Here is a 7,182-nt window from a genome sequence, read left to right as displayed (position 1 = left end):
GGCGTAAGAATCTTTCATCAAGATTTAGACCTCAAAAGTTGTTATTATAACTGCGTAAATAAATTAACTGACCAAACCCATTACAAATTGAATATTATACTCTCGCAGTCACACTCGAACAAAGGAGCAATAATTCAAAACAAATTAAATTTTATCATATAAACGTCACGAACTTGTCGTCATCACCTCCACAAGAATAAAAATTTTGGGTTTTTATAGAGAAAAAAAATTCCTAGATCCTTCCGCCATATTTCGTATACCTGCCATGCCATGATATTCCCACCTAGTTCCAATCAAGTTTTTGAAAAGTCTATACACCCATTACTAGGGAAAGGGCAAAAGTTTAAATTTCACCAAGATAAAACAAACTTTGAGCTACTATATATCATCATATTAAAAATAATGCACAAGTAATCACAAGATACAAACACCACAGAAGCAATCATATAGGAAAAGTAACAATAAACTAACAGAACACCGCAGGGCTCAAGTAAAATCTAACCACCTGAAAATAAGAGTATTCACATCATTACCACAAATCATATGGCACTTGCAACATAAAGACAACTGAAGTTCCTTGCAGCTTTACTTGACAATTATCTTCGACTACACTTGAAGAGACCAACAAAGCATGTGTCTACATGCAACTTGAGAATATTTGCTAGATAAGCAGCAACAATTATGAGAACAATCACCAAAAGATCCAAAGCAATAGCAGCAGCAGCACATCAAAAAAACATAAAACAGAGGTGCAGCAACATAGCAGCAGCAAACCACCATACCAAGGACAGCTCCAAATCCAGTGAGCAACCAACCTTATACTGGAAAGTCGATCTATTACAACCAAGCTACAGCTTTAAACTATACACTACAGTCCCTCCAACCATTCAATTGGCAGATTAATTTAAACGGTAATACATTAATAATCATAAATAATTGGCTAAAACCCTCAACAGAAAACTAACAAATCAGATATCAAATGTGCTTTAAAAGAAAACTAAATAACCAAGTGCAAAAGAACTATAAAGAACACACTGTACAGTTTGATAGCTTGTGAACTGGTTAAAAAGTAATGATGTAGTAGGGGAACGGATAGTTGGTTAATAATTAAAGTCGTGTGGAGATTATATTCTGTAGCTAATGTTAAAAATACTACTACCAATTAACCATGTTATGATTCAATTCATATGAGAGGGAAGATGCACGTTTACTGTCAGAGGAAAGTTTGGTATCCGGTTATTCCTAAAAAGTAAATCAAAGTGATTTTGAAATTGATATAGCTCTGATTATATTTTGTTCAGAACTTTATTTGTAGGTATTAAAAGATAAGACGTACACAGACCTGACAAAAAAACCCTATTTAAGTAACGACACAAGATAATTTGAGCCAGTAAACCAACAAAGCGTTAGAGTAAGTTTATTATTAAGAATGTAAAGATTGGCAAGTGAAAAAGATAAGTATATCTGAGAAAGTGCAAATTGGTACCTCTGTAGTAGTGGATGCTGATAAGCATATTGCAGCCCTATATTGATTGATCCCAATATTTTGCTTTCAAGTAATGGAGACGTTTTGGTCTTGAATGCGTTATATTTTGCATTAAACGGTTCACATCCCGATTCAAGGCCAAATTGCTGGATTTGAAACTAGCACGCGTGCATAATAAAGATTGAAGATGCAAAATATGAGGAGTAGATGGAGAGATGCAGGAGAGAGAGAGGACACCACACAAGGGGGAGAACCGGGCAAATCCCCGTACCATCTCCCCTCGAAACCAAAAAATAGAAATTTTCATTAACGGGCGACCTGCCATGCGAGCGCACCCATCATGGCAAAGGTCATGCAGACAACCACACCTCACCTCTCTTTTCACATAGTTCACTCATTTTTCATTTTTTTACAGTCTGATACCTCAACAATTCGTCGAGTCTACACAGACAGAATAACACATGAAATAACACAGCATAAACCAATTAACTTCCCTTAAATCACTCGGCCGATCCACCAGAGATTGATAGACAAAACCACGACGAAGCCAGAACTGTTAACGCCCTCCATCAAACAATCGTTTCTTCTCAAGATGTCTCCGTGTTTCCAGATCCAGACACCGATGTTTCCAATCCAATCACGCAAAATCGGATCTGCAATAAGCCAATAATAAGCAATAAAACACAATAAATCAATAGCAATTCGAGCGTTAAAAATTCATATCTGCAATAATAAGAAAAGCCACCCAAACAAATCGAATAAGAACACAGATCTACGAAGTACCTTTGACGATCCGTCCAACACTTTTGCAGATCTAGCCAAACCTCGGCGTTTCACAGCCGCAGACAGCATAACAACCAGGAGACCAATCTATCAAGCGAAGAAAAATAAAAAACATAACAAAAATCGGAGATTTCATAACCAAAACGTAGATCGCCTCGCGATCTGAATGAATCTGACGGAAAAAAATAAGAAAACACCAATCCGGCGTGGAGAAAGAGGTCAGGAGCTAGCTGACGGAGGCGGCTAGGAAATGAATGGAAGCAATATGAAATGAATTGAAATGATAAAGGAAAAGGTGTATTTATTGTAGGGATTAATGATCCAGCGGCTGAAAATGAGTGGGTGGGATATATTCTCAACGGCTGGATCAATCAACGGCGTCGTAATGTTGACTGGCGAATTGTAATAGGTACAGTTGGTGGAATAATCGGACGGCTGTGATGGCATCTTGAAAGGAAAAGGTTCTAGATACCGTATAATATATGTTTGTTTGATGGATTTCAAATACTATCAGCTGAAAAGGAAAAGGTTCTGGATACCGTATAATACAAATACCGTATAATATAACGTTGGGAATATCAGCATTTTTGTATTCGGTCCTTAGACTAAGTTTATCAGCAACCAACTAACTCAACCCAACCAGCCACCTTTTCAATATTTAATTCATTTCTATCTCTTCCACATCATCTTCCACATCATCAATATCCATCCAACCCAACCACCCACATTTTCATGGTTTATCAATGACCACCCAACCACACTATATATATTTATTTTTATATTATTTTTTAATAATATTATTAATATATGAAATACTTATTATTGTAAATTTATAGAAAAACGTAATAAATGACAAACTAAAAATTATAAAAACAAACTAATAAAAATATAAATTACAATAATTGAAATATGAAATTGAAAATACATAATTGGTGCCCATACATAAGACGAAAACTAGACATTCAATTGCAATAGCCGAATTTTGCCCATATATGCTCAACCAAATCGTCTCGCAGAGCTTTGTGAGCTTCTCTATTTTGAAGTTGGGCTTTGTTGGCCCATTCCCGGATTTTCTTTTCTTGTTTCCTCATATTGATCAAGAACATTTTGCCATAGATGGGCATTAGTTTGGTTGGTGCCAACAACTGCATCCCTACTCACGAAACACCAAGCAGACATTAATGCCATATCTTCTTGCTCACTCCAATCATGTGGAGTGTTTGAAGCACTCAAGTTGGTTGGTGATATGTTTTGGCTTGAATGTTGGTTTTGAAATGAACTTTGGAATTGATCAGAATTTGGAAAATCATCAAAACTAGGAATATAATCTTGAGAATGATTAAAATTTTGGGAAGGGTTGTAGTTTTGGGACGGATAGAAATTTGGGGAATTGGAGAATATATTATTCTCATCATCCTCCATAGTTAGCAACAAAGTAAACTAAAAAATATGAAATTTTATCAAACAAGAAGGATTATAGGAGGAGAAAAGATGATATTTTTTTTATGCAAAACTATACCAAATGTGGTCTCTATTTATAGAGGAAGAAAAATTATGAATTTTGATATATTTTTTATAATTTTATAATATTTTATATTAAAGATATATTAATTTAAAAAAATATATATATCAACCAATGAGATTGTGCCATTTGGCACAATCTCATTGGATGATGGAATTGAGACCAGGCGGTTGGTGTTTGGGTGTTGGGCGACCGCGGTTGGCATCTGGGAGGGAGATTGATTTCAATTTAATTTTTTTTTTTAATGTGGGGTGAGGTGGAGGTCGACCAACCCCACCCGATAAACATAGTCTTAGAGCATGCACAACGGTGGACGCCGGCCCCGCGTTCGTCTGTGTCAATGGCAAGGACGAGGCTCGGCCGCTGCGCTCGCGCTGCTGGCACGGCCCTGCTCGATGCACGAGCAGGCGACGTGGCGGCACGCGATTGGGCAACGGCATAGCCGTTGCCTTTGAATATTTTTTTTTATTTAAAATTCGTTATTTAATTTTTAATAATGGTAAAAAATGTTTTCCAAATCCCAAAAATATGGCCCTTTTTTTGCCTGTTTTCTGAATTTTTTTGAAATTTTTTTATTTTTTCCCTAAAATCATCTATAAATACACACATTCATCATCCATTTATCACATCAAATCATCTCTCATTCATCATTGTGAAGGCCCCGGCTCGGCTGTGGTACGTGAATAATATAGCCGACATCATGTTCACGTGTATTATCTTACACAACATGATTATAGCCGACAAAGGGCCGATGGCGGCTAGCTTCTACGACGAGGATGAAGCCGGAAGCTCAACAGCGAGGTCTCCCCCACGCCGAGGTGAGCATACGACGGTTGGCCAGAGGATCGAGACAAGACACACAATGCGCGATACCCGAACTCACATTCAGCTACAAGAAGACCTAATCAAACACATGTGGGCGAAATTCGGCAACAAGTACTGGTTTTTTTAATTTTTAGTATTTTAATTATGTAATTTTTAATTTTTAGGATTTTAATTATATCGTTTTTATTTTATTTGTCATTTGTAATATTATTTAGGTTTTTTTAATGAATTTTAGTATTATGGAAATGTTTTTGTTTAATTGAATTTTAAATTAATTGTGCTCGTCCTTGCGGAAGAGCACAGCTATGGGTGTTGTGCTCTTGCCAGAGAGCAGACAGAAAAAGTGGGTCCGGGCCCACAACCGTGCCGCTGGCAAGAGCACGGTTGTGGATGCTCTTAAGCTTTAGTGAAATTGTGGTATGGGCCATATGGCCACGTCAAGATTTATGCTTAGAAATTTTTTAGGCTCTATAAAGTTATTAAGGGCGTGTTTGATAGGCGTGAATACCAGGATAACCGACTATTTTCTGGTCTACACCCACATTTGATAGCATTGTTATTCGTACTTTGTGGCCCTTGAAAATATGCCTGGCCCGACCAGGCCCAAGAAACTATACGCGAAGAATACAGAAACCTTTTCCGCTCTTTCTTCAGCGTTTATTTTCTGCATTGGAGTATGTGTCATCAAATTGATCGTCATTGTCTAAATTAACCTTCCTAAAATTCAAAATTTTAGGGCATCCTCCAAAATTTGAGAGGAGAGAGGCGATTTTTTTCACATTTAAATATCACTCCCTCCCGTCGACGAAACTCAGTGTGCCCCATGTGGTTGGTGGAAGAACATGAATAATTGACGTCTATCTGGAGTACTCTTGTCGTCACATGAATTAGTAGTATCCCTAGTAGTGCTTTATCGTTACCAAAGATGGAGATAATTTCCTTTTGTATCGTATCAGCTTGATTGTATTAAGAACATGATGTGTGGATGTAGATGCACTTGGCATGCAATCTCACGTTATAATATTAAAAATTATGTTGGTTTAATATGTTGTCACCCACTACCTCCTCCATTTTATATTCCTTTTGTACTACAAACAAATATCTTTCAATATGCAACTGGTGAGTTTTTAATGAAGTTGGTTGAGCAAACCAACCCCAATTCAACGAATGACAACACTGGGAAGCCTAATAAATATACATACCTACCCAATCCGACAGAGGCTATAAATTGAAGCGAATAGAACGAGTTGTGCTCTTAGCTACCATTTTTCGAAGATTTTAGCCAAACATCTATACTTTTCCTCCATTTCCATCGCAATCCTTTTACATGGAGCCATATTTCTGCAGACTTTATTTCCCTGTGGATAGCACAAATTGTTTGGTATTTGATCATAGTCGCATGTGAAATGTGATTATCACTCTAATATTTGTTTAATTTCTTAGCTTATTCATATGTTTTGCAGAAACTCCCCAACCAATTTGTTGTCGAACTGGAATAGCCTCTTCCTGTGAATTGTAGAATCGAAAATGAATTTGGTTGTGTAGCATCGGTAGTGTCTGAAACGCGTGGGGATGTCCATCAATTCGCACGGGGCTGGTTCCAATGTGCAAGAAACAATGCTCTACGGCATGGGGATTTGCTAATATTCAAGTACGAGGTGAATGGTTTACAATGCGACGATATTGGACTGGAACTCGGTTCCCTCCGTTACTCCACGCAGGTGAGTAATTTTCTACAAATTATTAGTTGTGTTATATGACTCAACATAGAGAATGTTGATGTCGTTCATCCTAACCGTGCAGAGGCAATGGAGTTTGAACCATCCGATGAAGAGAATGGTGGAAATTCTGCTAGAGCGCGTGCGTCGGCAGCATTAACGACGAGGTCTTACAATTACCTTTATTAGTCATCTATAACTCATCGTTTGTTGTTAATGTAGCGAGTGTATGTTATGTAATGTTATGAGAACTAGTAGTATGTGATCAGTGGCGGACACACGTTGAAGTGATGAGGGGCTTAAATAAATTTATATTGTTAAAATTTGCAAAGGAAAAAAGAATGTTATCTTCAGCCCTTCTCGAGGTAATATCTTTGGTGTCTAAATTATTATAGGTTTAATGGATGGAGGGGCTTGAAAATAAAATTACAGTTAAAAACTACCTACAACAATGGCTGTGAATATAGTTGGAAAGAAGGAAAAAGATGAATTAATTAACAGTCGTCAAACCCTTTAACTTAAATACTTAAAATTTTGTTATTAAAAAAGTCAATATCAAATTCCTGACTAAGTGGAACGTTTAAGGCTTTGCAAATATCATAAAAAATGTCATTACACTTTTTAAAATGCTTTATTATTGACACACGTTTTTGTAAAATATTGACATAGAAAAGGATTTTGTCTAATGCAAAAGTAGATAGTGAAAACATAATACAGAAGCGTCGGATTGAAAAAAATTCGAACCCTTCTCCGGTTCTCCCCCAAATTTTAGACGAGAATATATATACTCTCTTCGTTCATACCCTAAACCCTAAGTATGTCTCATATTTGATCGATACAGATTTTAA

The 7,182-nt window shown here is 36.8% G+C and overlaps 1 long non-coding RNA gene across 1 annotated transcript; it reads right to left on the bottom strand.

Moving 5' to 3' along the window:
• Positions 1-359: 359 nt before the first annotated feature.
• Positions 360-2,697, bottom strand: LOC121805597. Its single transcript, XR_006051514.1, has 2 exons — positions 2,270-2,697; positions 360-2,139 (listed from the first exon to the last, which is right to left on the bottom strand). It is a non-coding gene; the product is annotated as an uncharacterized LOC121805597 (long non-coding RNA).
• Positions 2,698-7,182: the final 4,485 nt, after the last annotated feature.

Source organism: Salvia splendens, chromosome 5, assembly GCF_004379255.2.
Source record: "Salvia splendens isolate huo1 chromosome 5, SspV2, whole genome shotgun sequence".
NCBI lineage: Eukaryota > Viridiplantae > Streptophyta > Magnoliopsida > Lamiales > Lamiaceae > Salvia > Salvia splendens.
The sequence above is the reverse complement of the archived record's forward strand: the minus strand, read 5'-3'. Positions and strand labels throughout refer to the sequence as shown.